Source organism: Triticum urartu, chromosome 1A (genome assembly GCF_056163025.1).
Source record: "Triticum urartu cultivar PI428250 chromosome 1A, HENAU_Tu73, whole genome shotgun sequence".
Taxonomy (NCBI): Eukaryota; Viridiplantae; Streptophyta; class Magnoliopsida; order Poales; family Poaceae; genus Triticum; species Triticum urartu.
The window spans coordinates 580132588-580149529 of record NC_141873.1 but is presented as its reverse complement, the minus strand read 5'-3'; the positions used below and the strand labels follow the sequence as shown (position 1 = coordinate 580149529).

Genomic DNA, 16942 nt, shown 5'->3' with positions numbered 1-16942 from the left:
GGTGGTTGTGCACCATCGGGGTGCTTGCCCTCTACTCAAGTGGGGCACGGTGGGGGCAGTGGTGTTGGTCGGTGCCTTGTCCAGATCCAGCCACCGAAGAGGGTGGGGCTCGATCTTGGGCTCGATGGTTGCCGCTATAGTTGGTGGTCGGCTATCACCGGGTTGGGGTTCACGCGTGTCCATGGGGATAGGGTTTATGCAGGGGTGGGGAAGCATAGGCCTTCCCACACTTTCTTTCGAAGGTTGGTGGCTGCATACTTGGTGCGGGGTGGAATTGGGGCCAGGTGCTAGGGGTGATGAATGTTGGGTTACACTGATGGTTCTTCAGCGAGTAGCGTTGTCATTGGTGTTGGCGGCGTGCTTTGACCATGTGGGTGGCGAAGTGTCCTGTGGCAGGTGGTCATGGAGAGGATGTCATAGGTTGTTGCAACGAAGCCCTGATCTATATCTGGAGTCTCTGATCCGCTGTGGTGGGTTTGGTGGCCTAAGTTCCCATGTTGTGGTGCATGAAAGGGGTCAAGTGAACGGTTACTGCCTCGATGCCTGAGGCGGCAGTGCTTGTGGATGCCGCGTTCCTCTTGGGGAGCCAACCTCTCTCCCTTCCCTCTGACACTCGGGGGTTAAAACCCTTTGTCCGCCTCTGTAGACGTGGTGGTGGCGCTGCTTCGTGTCATGATCTATAGGGGACATTGCCGATGAGTGTGGGTGTCTCTAAGTTGCAGTAGCATGTCTCATGTGCTTCTTCTCGGCGAATTGCTGGAGGCATTTAGTAGTGCACTCTTGGTTCTTTTTAGCACGCTCAGCGTGTTTTCTGTGTTTATCTTTTGATCGGCCTCTGGGAATTTCCTCAATACCATGTACCGTTCGGTCATTTGGCTTTATCTACAAAGTGAAGCAAAAGTCTGTTTCGAAGTATCGCACTAGTTGATTTTTTTCTGGTTTTTAGAAATAATGGTGTATTGGTAATCATTTTCTATACCTATAACAATATAGAAAGGGCTAGTTGCGATCCAAACAATCTAAATCATCCAAACATCACCCTGTTGGCTTGGCTCGCTTGAAGTGAGCAAGCCCACCCGCGTTGAGTCCCGGAGGTGACACGTGGTGCCTACAGATTTTCCTTCTATAAAAATATAGCTCCAAAGGCTAGTCCTGGATGGTCTCTTTCTTTAAATCATCCAAACAGGAATTACTTCAATGTATGAGATAATCAACTCGAACCTTGCGCTCCCTAGAAAAAAGGTTATAACATATTGCGCCCTGTGAATGCATAGTTAATCACTTAATTTTCACCATATAATTATCCTTTACTTCATGTTCGATTTGCAAATATATATGGCAGGGGCAAACAATTACAATCTTTCTCTCCATTAACAAAATAACTTTACAATAAATAATATGTGTTTTTCTACAACAAAGGCACACTGAGTTCCACAAGATCGTGTTGGAAATATTGTTGGAAATATGAGCAATTTACCGAATGATTTTATTAACAGAAATACTAGATAAAGCATGACTAATATAGTAGAGATAAAACAAGTCATGCGTTCTGACAGAGAGAAGGAAAATAGCTACTGCATATATGAACCGTAGCTTATCATATCTATAGCAGACAGTAGAACTAGTTGCATATATGAGGTAGAACCTAACATATTTAGGGCAAGTACTAGTACGAGAAACTGTGGCAGGATATATAACAGAAAGAAGAACACATACGGGACATCAACAGCAGTAGCACTAGACTTGGGGTCGGTGTCCTCGCCAGCCATGTCGTTGAGGAGGTTGTCGACGTTGGGGAAGAAGTCGTCGTCGGGGAAGTAGTCGTCGGAGTCCGGGGCGTCCGTGACGAAGGAGTCAGTCAGTAGTCGCGCAGAGCGCTCCCCAAAAACCTTATCACCCTTCTCCCGTACAGGACTCAAAGAGGTGCGGTTTCGGAGGCCTACTGTCCCGACCTGCGGTGCACGCCGCAAGCTGGGATGAGGAAGACAACAGCAGCTCAGAGATTGGAACCGGTGGCGAGAGGAAGGAGAAGTTCTGGTGCGTCTCTCTGAGAGGAGCGACCTCCCTTTTATAGGCGCAAGAGAAGGAGACGAGAGGCTACGCCGGGAGCTGAAGGGAACGCGTACAGCAAAAACTTTCCAGTTCCCGAGTGACCTTTCGTATACCCGTAGTGCGTGGGAAAAATTTAGACATCAGCTCGGCTCATTCCCGCAATCCGCAGCGCGTCGTGACGAGGCATGGCGTGGCGTGGCGTGGCGAGGCGGGCGGCGGAGGAGGAGCTCACGTGGATATCCCTCTTGTTCTCATGCTCGTATAAGTGGGGAAAGAACCTCCCTTATAAGGAGGTCCAACTCCCACTAAACTAGCAATGTGGGACTAAACTTTAGTAGTATCCCTTGCCTTGCACAAATGGGCTAAGTGGGCCTCTAGGATTTATTAGGAATTTCTGAAATAGTTATTGGGCTGCCCAAAATGGACTAAATTCCAGCAATCCGCCACCAGATCCCAGAGGCACACAGAAATTTGCCTTTGGTTCCAAAACACTGTTTTATATACCGGTACTGTAGTGGAGACTTTTAAGTTGAACTTCCACCTAGAACTCTATGCTACACTAGTAAGCAACTTGAACAGTGGACTGGGCCTTGAACTACAAGTTTTCTGCGAATCTAGCTTCACATAAAGCCTTGACCGATATGTGGCTACCGTGGGTCTTCCCCGCGGGTGGAGCTTATGCGTCATACTCCGAGACCTTTCATGAGTTTACTAGAGAGAACCCTACTCTCATAGATTGCGACCTTTAACAATCAGACTCATATAGGTGTGTTCTTCAAAAGATGTTCTGCAGGACAACATCTCTGCTTCAAAGAGCCACTTAGAACACATTAAGATATACATCAACCTGCCATGCAGATTAGGAGAGTATTGCATCTTTATGGAGTGGTATTTTAACAGTAAGGGTACTCTCCTCCCAGTTGACCAACAGCTTGTCTTCCACATCTAATTCATGGGATCTCCGATCACAAAGAATAGGTTACCACTTTGAGCAACTCATATTGTGGGTCTCATACCCATCTCCCTCGATGCATTATCTATCACATTACGTGATAGACCCTTAGTAAAAGGATCTGCCAGATTTTTAGACGTTTGGATATAATCCAATGCAATAACTCCGGAGTTTCTCATTTTTCTGACAGACTTTTAACTTTCTCTGAACGTGTCTTGATGACTTCATGTTATCCTTTGAGCTGCTCACTTTCGTGATCACAGTTTGATTGTCCCAGTTCATAAGAATACCCGGTACAGGTTTCTCAACAACCGGCAAGTCATTCAAGAGCCGGCGAAGCCAATCTGCTTCGACCGTAGCTGTATCTAGTGCTATGAGTTCTGCTTCCATTGTTGACCTCGTTAAGATGGTCTGCTTGCAAGACTTCCAAGAAACAGCGCCACCTCCATGAGTGAATACATAACCGCTCATGGCCTTTATCTCATCAGCATCTGAGATCCAGTTTGAGTCACTATACCCTTCAAGCACCTTTGGGTGCCCGTTGTAGTGAATTCCATAATTTGCAGTGCCTTTCAAATAACGCAAAACTCTCTCTAGAGCTTTCCAATGCACATCTCCTGGTTTTGAGACAAACTGACTCAGTTTGCTAACAACAAAAGAGATGTCAGGTCTTGTAGCACTTGCTAAGTACATAAGCGAGCCAATAATCTGAGAATATTTCAATTGATCTCTAGCAATTCTTCGATTCTTTCGAAGTAACACACTCGCATCATATGGTGTTGGAGAGGGCTTGCAATCACTATAGCCAAAGCGACTCAAGATCTTTTCCACATAGTGAGATTGAAGCAATGTAATCCCACCATCATCGTCTCTCAACAACTTGATGTTCAGAATGACATCATCCACTCCTAAATCCTTCATCTCAAAACAACGAGATAGGAAATCCTTGACCTCCTTAATAACATTCAGATTTGTTCCGAAAATCAGTATGTCATCAACATACAAGCACAGGATAACTCCCTCGCCCCCACCATGGCGATAGTACACACATTTGTCAGCTTCGTTCACAACAAAGCCTGCAGCTGTTAAAGTTCTTTCAAACTTCTCATGCCACTGTTTGGGTGCTTGCTTAAGTCCGTACAAAAACTTCAGCAACTTGCACACTTTCCCTTCCTGACCATCTAGTACAAACCCATCTGGTTGTTCCATATAAATTTCCTTGTCCAACTCTCCATTTAGGAAAGTAGTCTTAACATCCATTTGATGAACGAGAAGACCATGCGAGGCAGCTAGTGAAAGTAGAACTCGAATAGTGGTCAGTCGAGCCACAGGTGAGTAAGTATCAAAGAAGTCTTCACCTTCCTTTTGGGTATAACCCTTAGCCACGAGCCGAGCCTTGTACTTCTCAATAGTACCATCAGGCCTAAGCTTCTTCTTGAATACCCATTTGCATCCTATAGGTTTGCACCCATAAGGACGATCAGTTATCTCCTAGGTTTCATTCGCCAAGATGGAATCCATCTCGCTACGAACCGCTTCCTTCCAGTAGTCAGCATCTTCAGATGCATAGGCCTCTGAAATAGAACTGGGAGTGTCATCTATGAGATACACAAGAAAATCATCACCAAAGGACTTTGCAATCCTTTGTCTCTTGCTCCTAGTAGGAACTTCATTGTTCTCCTCCACAGGACTTCCAAAGTGTTCTATCGAAATGGCAGGTTTGGTAATTGTAACTGGTTCCTGATTCGATGAACTAGGCATCTCCTGATTAGATGAGGTAGCCATATCCTTCATGGGAAAGATATCTTCAAAGAAAGTCGCATCATTCGACTCCATGATCATACCGACATGCATGTCAGGCACCTCAGATTTTACAACCAAGAATCTATAGCCAATGCTATGAAAAGCATATCCCAGGAAAACACAATCCACAGTCTTTGGTCCAAGCTTCCGCTTCTTTGAAATTGGAGCATTGACTTTCGCCAAACAACCCCATGTTCGCAGATAAGAGAGTTTTAACCTTTTCTTCTCCCATTCCTTGAATGGAGTTATCTCTTTGTTCTTTGTGGGGACTCGGTTCAGGACATGACATGCTGTCAATATCACCTCCCCCCACCATGCCTTGGAGAGACCCGATGTATCTAACATGGCGTTAACCAAATCAGTTAGAGTACGGTTCTTTCTTTCGGCCACCCCATTTGACTGAGGTGAGTAGGGGGGAGTCCTCTCATGGATTATACCATGTTCCACACAAAAAGCATCAAACTCATTGGAAAAATACTCTCCACCACGGTCGGACCTAAGCCTCCTGATTTTTCGATCAAGTTGGTTTTCCACTTCAGCTTTATAGATCTTGAAAAAGTTCAAAGCCTCATCCTTAGATTTCAGAAGATACACACGGCAGTATCTAGTGGAGTCATCAATTAACGTCATGAAATATTTCTTTCCACCTTTTGTCAACACACCATTCATTTCACATAGATTTGAATGTATGAGCTCTAGTGGTGCAAGATTTCTTATTTCCGCAATCGTGTGAGACTTACGAGGTTGCTTAGCTTGCACACACACTTGACACTTAGATCCCTTGACGGTGGTGAAACTAGGGATTAAGTTCAACTTCGCTAGTCGCGACATGCAACCAAAGTTAACATGACAAAGACGTGAATGCCACACATTGGATTCACTATTGTTGCAAATATGATTAACAACTTTATTGCAAACGTCTGATAAGGATAAACGAAACAAGCCTCCTGACTCATAGCCTTTACCAACAAAAGTTCCATACTTGGATATTATAAATTTATTCGACTCAAAGACGAGCTTGTAGCCATCTCTACACAGAAGAGATTCGCTAACAAGATTTTTATTGACGGAGGGGACATAATGCACGTTCTTCAGCCGCACGGTCTTCCCTGAAGTAAACTTCAGATCGACCGTGCCAACACCACGAACAGAAGCACTTGAACCGTTGCCCATCAGCACAGTTGAAGTCCCTGCGGTCTGATAAGACGAAAACATGGAAATATCACCGCATACATGCACATTAGCACCCGTGTCAATCAACCAGTCAGGAGAATGACATACTGAAAGAATAGTGGGAAATATACCATACCCAGCATCCTTCATGTCAGTGTCTCCAATGACAACATGTCTTGCCGCCTTTCCCAGGATGACGCTTGTCATAGCGATTAGGGCAACTAGGAGCCCAATGATCAGGATCCCCACACACATGACAAGCACCTTTCTTCTTCCCATTCTTCTTCTTGAAGTTCGTGTGTTGCACAGCCTTGTTCTTCCCATCAAACTTTGCTTTTCCATCAAACTTGCCCTTGTTCTTGAACTTGTGGGGCTGGAAGTTCTGCTTCTGTACCACATTGGCACTAGATCCTCCCTCAATACCTCGAGCACGTGTGTCCTTTGCTCTCGCCTTTTCTTCCACATCAAGAGTGCCAATGAGATCCGGGACGGAAAACTCCTGCCTCTTATGCTTCAGCAAGGTTGCAAAGTTTCTCCATGAAGGAGGAAGCTTAGTGATGATACCTCTGGCAACAAACTTGTCTGGTAGCATACAACTGAAGTGCTCAAGTTCTCTAGCAAATGACTGTATTTCATGAGCTTGCTCAACCACGGAGCGCTCTTCAGTCATCCTATAATCATAGAATTGCTCCATGATGTACAGCTCAGTGCCAGCATCCGAGACCCCAAACTTGGCCTCGAGTGCATCCCACATATCTTTTCCATTATCAATTGACGCATAAGCATCAACTATGTTCTCACCAAGAACACTCAAGAGAGCAGCCTTAAACAGAGTATCCATTTTTTGAAAAGCTTGTGCCTGTTGAGCATCAAGCTCTCCTTCAGGTTTGCCGAGAGTGGCGTCATAGCAACTCATGGTTTGAAACCATAAGACTGCTCTCACGCGCCACCTCTTATAGTGGATACCCTCAAACATAGGAGGTCTCATGGAAGCAGCAAAACCACTCGGGGTAAATTGTCTATAATAAGGTTTTTGGATTGTTGGAAATATTGTTGGAAATATGAGCAATTTACCGAATGATTTTATTAACAGAAATACTAGATAAAGCATGACTAATATAGTAGAGATAAAACAAGTCATGTGTTTTGACAGAGAGAAGGAAAATAGCTTCTGCATATATGAACCGTAACTTATCATATCTATAGCAGACAGTAGAACTAGTTTACGAGAAACTGTGGCAGGATATATAACAAAAAGAAGAACACATACGGGACAACAGCAGCAGTAGCACTGGACTTGGGGTCGGTGTCCTCGCCAGCCATGTCGTCGAGGAGGTTGTCGACGTCGGAGTTCGGGGCGTCCGTGACGAAGGAGTCAGTCAGTAGTCGCGCATAGCGCTCCCCAAAAACCTTATTCCGTACGGAAGTTCTGAGGTGAGGCGGGCGGCGAAGGAGGAGCGCGCGTGGATATCCCTCTTGTTCTCATGCTCATACAAGTGGGGAAAGAACCTCCCTTATAAGGAGGTCCAACTTCCACTAAACTAGCAATGTGGGACTAAACTTTAGTAGTATCCCTTGCCTTACACAAATGGGCTAAGTGGGCCTCTAGAATTTATCAGAAATTTCTGAAATAGTTATTGGGCTGTCTAAAATGGACTAAATTCCAGCAGATCATTACAGCCTCTAATGTAATGATGCATCATCACAGAGAGAAAGAAATTAATAAAGCCTACGGCACAGCCACCATTCTTGTCACGACAACTGCATCAAAACGCCATGTTCGTCAGGAAGCTAGAAAGATCAACTCGTGTTGGCATCCTTTCCAGTGTCTGTATCCTTTGCGCTGTTGTCAGACAGCAATGTGTTGGCATTGTCAATGATACATACTACACTTTACAGTAAAATAATTTGTGTTACATGGTGAGTGGAATGCAAACAAACTGCACATACATACTATACTATACTTGATGAACAGCTAGCCATTTGCTCCACCAACTCTAGCATATGACAGAGACAACACTGGACTGTGGATGTGGTCAATCCTGGCAACTGCTGAATGCTGCCGAATGCTTTATTTATTTATTTTTAAATCTGTTCCACCTTTCAACTTTTATTTGACCGCAATTAAATACAATGCTCGAAAAAATACAATTATCCAGGCCACCGCATCTTGACGATGAGGTACACTACTACATTTCATTAACCTTACACTATGAATGAACACCACCAACACCAGTAACACAACAAAGCAGGGGCGAGATCCTCTGTTTCTGTCTGATCCTCTGTTTTTTGAGTGCCGTCCTAGCTGGGGAATCTAGGCCATTTTGGTTTCCGGTTTCTATGTCCGTTACGCAGGCACCTGCTTTCTGAAATTTGAAGGCCTGGGCATCAACATTATGTTTCTTTACCTTGTGTTTCTTCTTTGACGACGGAATCAGAGATGGACATTATTCTGCAAGTCAATGGTACATAGCAGGGTCAGATGATGAAACAATTTCTTTCTCCTCATCAACAAGCTAACTTCACAGTAAATAATTTGTGTATTTGTGTTACGCGGAGAGTGGAACTGGAAGGAAACGAACTGCATACGTATGACTAAAGTCACTAAAGTGTACCTTAAGAACAGTTAGAACTCTAGCATGACAGGGAGATAATTAACACAAACTGTCTCTTTGTACCCTCTTCCCTCCATGTGGATGTGGTCAATCCTTGCAAGTGCTGAATGCTTTCTTTCTTTTCTTCTCTGTTCCAACTTTTGATTTGACCGCAACTAATACAATGCTGAAAAATTGCAATTGTTCAGGCCACTGTTCCTGTATGAGATGTAGACCCAACATGCAATTTGCTCTCTAATGTCAACAAGAATTAAATTGACAATGAGATACATTTCAGTTTACTTTTGACAATGCTACCTTTGCTTTGATCCTCCTTTTCGGACACATTCGGCATAGCGCTAGGACCTTGTTCCAAGATGTTTTCCTGGGCAGCAACATTATTAGTCTTTGCCTCATTTATTTTTCTATGGCCCTACAGGTGGAGGCAAATGATTAAATATTTTTTTATCTTCGTTAACAAACTAACTTTACAGTAAGTATTATGCGTTACATACAAAACTGAAAACAAACCGCATATACTGTACGTGACTAGACTGTATCAAATGAACAGCTAGCCATTGACTCCAGCAGCTAGGACGAAAATGGGGTCAATCCTGCTGAACGCTCTCTTTTCCTTCCCTGTTCCACAATCAGTTTGACCGCAGTTAATGCAATGCTGAAAAATCACAATATCCTTGTCATATCAGATGTTGACTGAACATGCAATCTGCTCCTATAATATCAATAACAATTAGATTCAGCAATGAGATACATTTCACCTTACACTATAAACACCACTAACACCAATTGTACAACAAACCAGGACTAGCACTACCTAAGAAGAACATGAGCTGGTTCTTTCCGAGATATCAATCCACCATGCTTGCACTTACAGTCTTCTTGCTCCTGCTCACACAAACCACAGTAGGATGGTCCAAACCTGATTCATGGAAGACACATGGAGGAGGATGCATCGCAAGGGAGAGGGAGGCCCTTCTGTCCATCAAAGCCGGCATCACAGCCGACCCGGAGCGCCTCCTCTCGTCGTCGCGAGGGCAGGACTGCTGCCAGTGGGAGGGCATCAGGTGCAGCAACATGACCGGCCATGTCATTGAGCTTGACCTTCATGCGCGGTACATCCGGTCTTCCCTGAAAGGTGAGATCAGTTCTTCTCTCAAAACCCTGCAGCATCTGCAACACCTCGACCTTGGTGGGAACTACGATCTCACCGGGCCTCAAGGCCGCCTCCCAGACTTCGTAGGGTCTCTTAGTGACCTGCGATACCTCAACCTTTCGGGCCTGATTTTTTCTGGCACGGTGCCCCATCAGCTTGGCAACCTCTCGAGGTTGCGATACCTTGATCTGAGATCTTATGGTCTGTACTCAGAAGATCTCCGGTGGCTGTCACAGCTCTCTTTGCTCAAGCATCTTGACATGAGTTTTGCGAACCTCAGCGCCGTGATAGGCTGGGTTGACACAGTGAACATGCTGTCCTCTCTTGAGGTCCTCAGGCTATCAACATGTTCGCTTATTACGACAAACCACTATATGCCTCGCTCGAATCTCACCAGGCTCAAGATCCTCGACCTCTATCGGAACTCCATTGAAATGCAGTTTGACGCTATTAGCTGGGTTTGGGACGCAAGCAGCCTGAAATATCTCAACCTTGAGTTCAACGGTATATATGGTGTGTTTCCTGCACAATTGGGAAACTTGACCTCACTTGAAGTCCTTAAGCTGAGGGAGAACCATATAAAGGGAATGATACCAGACACACTGACCAGCCTTTGCAGCCTGAGAATATTTGAATTGGCATATAATGATGTTCAAGGGGACGTGACCGAGTTCATCGAGAGGTTACCGAAATGTTCATGGAGTCGGTTGCAGGAGCTGCATCTGGCCACAATAACATAACTGGCTCACTATCAGATTGGATCAGCCACATGACTAGCTTGAGCACTCTTGATCTCAGTTTCAACAAGCTTATAGGACCTCTGACCACTGCGATAGGCATGCTTTCTAACCTGATTTACCTGAACATAGGGTACAATCAGATGGATGGTCTCATCACTCAAGAGCACTTCTCCAAGCTTACAGAGTTGCAGGAGCTGCAGTTATCTGGAAATTCCTTTACCATGAAGCTGAACTCTGACTGGATCCCTCCAAGGAGATTGCTCACACTAGGATTAAGATCATGCTATCTTGGGCCGAGATTTCCTCAGTGGCTCAAATCACCAAAGAATATCTCCTACCTTTATATGTCCAATGCCAGCATAGCTGATACCATGCCTGATTGGTTTTGGACTGTGTTTAGAAAGGCTGGTGCTTTGGACCTCTCAAACAATAACATCAGTGGCACATTACCAGCTACTCTTGGACAGATGGACACCAGTTTCTTAGATCTAAGCTCGAATCAGTTCATTGGTCCGGTAGAACAGCTGCCTCAGAATATAATGACTTTAGATCTCTCAAGAAACTCCCTGTCAGGGGCTCTGCCATTAAATGTCAGATGGCCATTACTCATAGACAGATTGCTTCTATTTGACAACCATTTCACGGGCACTATCCCGGCATCATTATGCCAAATGAAGTTACTAACACTGCTTGACATTAGAAACAATATGATAACAGGTCAGTTCCCTCGATGTTCAGAAAATGTGGCGTCAAGTTCAGGAACGGTGCCATCAAACACAGCTTCTGTGGATAGTGATTCAAGCTCTGAGATATCATCGTCGATGTCAATTGAAACTCTGAGGCTCAACAACAATAGCCTCTCGGATGAATTCCCTTTGATATTACAGAATTGCCCAGAACTAACTTTTATTGATCTTGGGCAAAATAGGTTTTTTGGAAGTATACCACCTTGGATTGGAGAGAAATTACCACAGCTGAAATTTCTGAGCCTCAGGTCCAACATGTTTTCTGGCTATATACCCACCCAGCTTAGAGGACTTCGATATCTCCAATATTTGGACTTAGCACACAACAACTTCTCAGGTACTATACCTCGGTCCCTACTAAACATGGATGGCATGACCAAGACCACAGAATTAGCAGCTCGGGATTACCCATCCAGCACTTCCAGCGACATGGCTACAGTAGATGATGGCATTACTGTAGTAGATGACCCCCAACATCCTGGTGGTGGGTATGAGTATGCTATGATCGCTAGCATATTTGTAGTCACAAAAGGGCAAGGGCGCGAATATATTGGTCGGTTCATAGACATAGTGAGTCTTGATTTATCCTGCAATCATTTAACTGGAAATATCCCCGAAAGCATAGGTCCTGCAGCAGGTTTAGTGAATATGAATCTGTCTTTGAACCACTTGACCGGAAAAATCCCAGAGAACATTGGCTCCATGCACTCACTGGAATCACTTGACCTCTCCAGCAACCAGCTCTCTGGCGAAATCCCTCCGGGCTTATCCGATCTAACATCATTAAGCTATCTGAACTTGTCCTACAACGAATTATCAGGAAGGATACCGTCGGGGCACCAGCTTGACACACTCAACCCTTCCGACCCCGCATCCATGTACATTGGCAACGCAGGCCTCTGCGGACCTCCTCTTCAGAAGAGCTGTCCGGGAAACCACACAGCAGAAAGCCACTTCACAGCGAGCAAAGAGGGATCCGAAGCGATGCCCTTCTGTTTCGGGTTAAGCGTGGGCTTTGTGGTTGGCCTCTGGGTGGTGTTCTGCTCCCTTCTCTTGAAGAAAACATGGAAGGCCTCCTATTTCCGGCTCTTTGATGAGGTTTGTGATAAAAATTATGTGCTTGTGGTTGTGAATTGGGCGAGGATGACGAGGAAGCCAACCACCACAGATTGAGCAGGTTCAACCGCAACCACAGTGGTATCAGTATTCAGTCCACTACAATAAACAAGTGATGAGGTTCTGATATCTCTATAGATGGATGGAAGGAGCTACTATTTACTTGTTCATGTATCCGTAGTCTTATTTGGTTTATCAGACTTTTTAAACTCATAGTGCTGAGCATTTGTATTCTTTGAAACATGCCAAATTGTAGTAATATATTTGCCCACCTGCAACTGTATTGGCGGTCAAGGTTAACTGTAATTTGTAGTTTATTTGACTCATATGCAACTGTATTTGCATCGTGTGATCCGTGAGTGGTGCAGTGATAAAAAGGGACCTGTTAATACCATGAGCAGAAGCGAGGTGAAGGCCGGGCTCAGGTGCGCGAGCGATTCGACGGAATCCGGTGGCGGCGACGGCGAGGGAGGCGGACCTGGGGGAGTCAGACGAGTCGCCGGCCGCTCCCCGCTCGCGTGCATCACGTGGCCGTCCAGCCTCCAGAGGCCCGCATTGGGGACGGGGTGGCTTGGAGCAGGGGTGGGGCCAGGAATTGACCACTGTGTATTCAAAATTTGAATCCCTTTTTTTTTGGAAGCCTAGTCTTCCTTTTGGCACTTATAACTAATTATAGCAGCATATTATCATTCTATTATTGTAACTATATGAAAGATATCGTCTAATATATTATATTCGTAAAAATTGATCATAACTTGGTATTGTTCAGCATAGGATTAAAAATTATGGAGTACTATTCTTTATAGATAATGCTCACCGTAAAAAATTCAAAATTTATAAACATTCTTACATTGTAAATTTAAATGGAAAATTTTAAATTCTCATGTCTAAACAATTTACAGGAATTGACCACTGTGCATTCAAACTGAATCAATGTCTGCTGCCCGCTGCCGACTGCAGGGATCAGAACCAAAGTGAGCGGGGATGGATTAGTCCCGCCATCCGCTGTCCGCGCCGCCTTGCGCACGTCCGATCGATGGGAACAGGCTTCGCCGTGGCCGCCTGGCGGCTCGCAGCTCGCGTGGGAACAGAACAGGGGTGTGCGTGCGTGAGGTGCTGGTGGCCGGTTGATCGATGGATATTACCACTATTTTTTAGGCGATGATGGACTGATGGATGGTCTGATCTGTGCGTGCGTGCGTGCGCTACAACCATTTGGCCCGATGGGCCAACTCGTGAAGTGGACGGAAGGCCTCTGTTTTGGGCTGGAATACTTACCTAGTGTACAGTTTCGTTTTTCCTTATACATACACATTATATATGCCATATATACCTAGTTTTTTTTGGTAAAAATAATGGGTATTCATCTGAATACCCTTGAATTGGGGTGGGCCCGCCCCTGGCTTGGAGGGCGCGAGCTCGCTGGCCTCCGCCGCGCCGGAGCCGGATGGCCGCCTTCCCTTCTGGGTCATGTGAGTTGCCGTGCCTAAGCCAATCTGTGGGCCTTCTCGGTCCTGTGTGTGGGCCACGCAGGTCGAAGGAACATAGCTTAGAGCATCTCCACTCGCGCCCACCCCCCAGCACGCGTTTTTCTCCGCCAGCACCGAGCGCACTGGGGGACGCTTGGGGGCTCCGACGGAAGGAAAACTGAGGCCTGGGTCATCACTGTCAGGCGAAAAACGACTTTTCCACGCCCAGATTCATCCCCGCACATTGTAGGACGCCACTTCCCCATTGGCCTCCGTGCCGATCCCGGCGTCGCCCACCTGCCCACACCCGCTGGCCCGCCGCTAGAAAGGCCATTTCCCCGCCGAAAAGAGAGGACGCGAGCATTTTTATGAATTTGTCAACAAATTTTGTAAACAAGATTATTTTTTGTAATACCACAATTTCTTTTGAAATTTCTGAATATTTTGCAATCACAAAATATTTTATGAATTTCTGACCAAAATTTAAAAACATGTACATGTTTTGTAATTTCAAACAATTTATGAAAGGTGGTTATTTTTGGAAATTAAAAAGCATTTTTTAAGACAAGAACATTTTTTCTATTTGTGAGCAATTTGAAAATGGGGAAATTTTTGAAATTCTAAACAATTTTTTAAAATGTGTGGGAAAACGAAAACATTTTTAAATTTGTGAATACATTTTTGAAACAGAAATACTTTTTAACCCAAATAAACCAAAAGATAAGAAACAAAAAAATAAAAAACATAAAACCCCAAAAAGAAATGACCAGAAGAAAGAAAAAATGAAATCATTAATTAAGGGTCACCCTTAATATTTTATCTCATAAACTGTACGTCCAAATCTTGAACCATTTTCATCATTGGATCCCTCGCGTCGAGATCTTCAAAACTAGATCCCATGTTGATGGCTTTTGTTGAAAAAAATTCACAACAAAATCGAACAAGAAAACCACACTGGGAGCACTTTTATTCTATCTGAAAGCCATTTTGAGAGGCACGGCTGAACCTCTCATGGTAGAAAAACCGTGCCTCTCACGGAAGGGAAAAAAGAAAACATTTTTTTTGTTTTCGACAGGCACGGTCATGCCTCTTGTAGAAGAAAAAAAATGTTTTTCCCTTTTTCCGAGAGACATGGCCGTGCCTCTCACGGAAGAAAAAAATTTAGAAAACACGTATTTTTTTCGTTTCCAAGAGGCCCCATTGTGCCTCTTGCGGAAGCAAATCCGTATCTTTCATGAAAGCAAAATCGTGCCTCTCATGAACGCAAAAAACAAGAAACGTATTTTTTACGTGTTTCCGAGAGGCACGGCCGTGCCTCTCACGAAAGCAAATTCGTGTCTCTCGTGAAAGCAAAACCATGCCTCTCGTGAAAGCAAAAAACAAAGAAGCGCATTTTTTCCTGTTTCTAGAAGGCACGGCTGTGCCTCTCGCGGAAGCAAAAAAACACAGTTTTTAGCGCAAATATTTTTGTTCAATTTTTTCCTAAAGCTAAGAAAGAGTGGTGGAAAACTGAAAAGCCCAAAAACCATTTAAAAGGACAAAAACACGTGAGAAAAAATTAAAAAAATTAAAGGGTGCGTCCAGAGCTCGACACCTGGTGGCGACTGAGAGCGCGCCAAGTGCCAAGTGACCCTTGTAGAGGCTCATGAAGGAGCACTCCTTAATTAGTTGCTCTAAAAAACGGCACAGGAACCTTGAAGACATTATAAATGGGCCGGCCCATCTATTTGTTTGCTCCCTCAAGTTTTTTCGTTTTCAGTTTTTTTTCTTTCATTTTCTGTTTTTATATTTTGCTTTTTTGGTTCTTCTTTTCTTTTTTAATTTTAAAAATAATCAAATTTTCAATAATTGGAAAATGTTCATATTTTGAAAAACATTCCCGTTCTTTATAAACTGTTCGAGCACTTTAAAAATTGTTCGCATTTACAAACAATGTTAGGAATTGAGAAATTGTTTGTTTTTGTGAAAAAGCTAAAGTACCCTAGTAGAAAACAGTATATCTTCACTACAATAAGCCAAGTACATTTGAAAGCCCAGTGAGGTCGCCCTATACGTCCGGACACCTATTTTACATGATGTATTTTTATGAATATTTTTATATTTATTGAAAGCATATACAAATCATGAACACTCTTTGAATTCTTGAATAGTTTCTAAATTTTTGAACTTTTCAAACACTTTTTGAAATAATCAATGTAATTTCAACTTCCTATTTTTTGAATTTTAGAATATTTTCAAATTCCTAGATATTTTTAAAAAAATCTATGAAAATTTTCAAATGCATATGATTTTTTTTCTTTGTATGAATTGATGAATGAACTCTTTGAGTTTCTCATAGTTATAAAAAAAAACAGGTGTCAATTGCATGTTAATCACTAGGCATGTAGTTGTAACCCATCTTCAACTTCAAAGGGGTCCAATGTTAGGGTAATTAAAAAGGGTTGTCAGTCAGTTGCATGTCCATCACTTGACATGCAACTCCATGCACCGTAAGCTACCTACCACTGCATGCGACACACACACACACATACCATGTAATTGCAAGGGGTACAACACGACTCCAACTAGGGAGAGATGTGGGGCACATGCCGTGTGGTGCCACTGGAAGGGCCCGAGGAGGGTGACATTGCATTTTTCTTTTCTTTTGTGTCCTTTGGTTGCCCCACTACACAAGAACAACATATTAAGACTATCCATTCTAGGGGAAAATATTTTTCCCCAAGAGATTTTGAAAAATCATGGCCAGTTGCATGTTCACCATTAGACATGCAACTCCATGCATCTTTACACGCCCGCAACTACACATGGCACACATACCACGCAACTGCAAGGGCACCCGATGATTACAATGGGAAGGATGTTGGCAGTTGCGCCTGCACGACACATGTTATATTCTGTTTACAATTGCACACATAACACATACCACGCAACTGCAATGTGTCCAACGTGACTGCAATTGGGAATCGAAGGGAATGTTGATCAATTACATGTTAACCACTTGACATGCAACTACACACGTCGCAACCCGCATGCAGCTGCACACACACACACACACACACACACACACACACCCCACACATGCAACTGCAATTCCATTTGTTGCCCCACCACACGAGACCAAAC

The 16942-nt window shown here is 44.1% G+C and overlaps 1 pseudogene; it reads left to right on the top strand.

The window, feature by feature from the left end:
- The first annotated feature begins 9181 nt into the window (after positions 1-9181).
- Positions 9182-13096, top strand: LOC125531921 (receptor-like protein EIX2; annotated as a pseudogene).
- The last annotated feature ends 3846 nt before the right edge of the window (positions 13097-16942 follow it).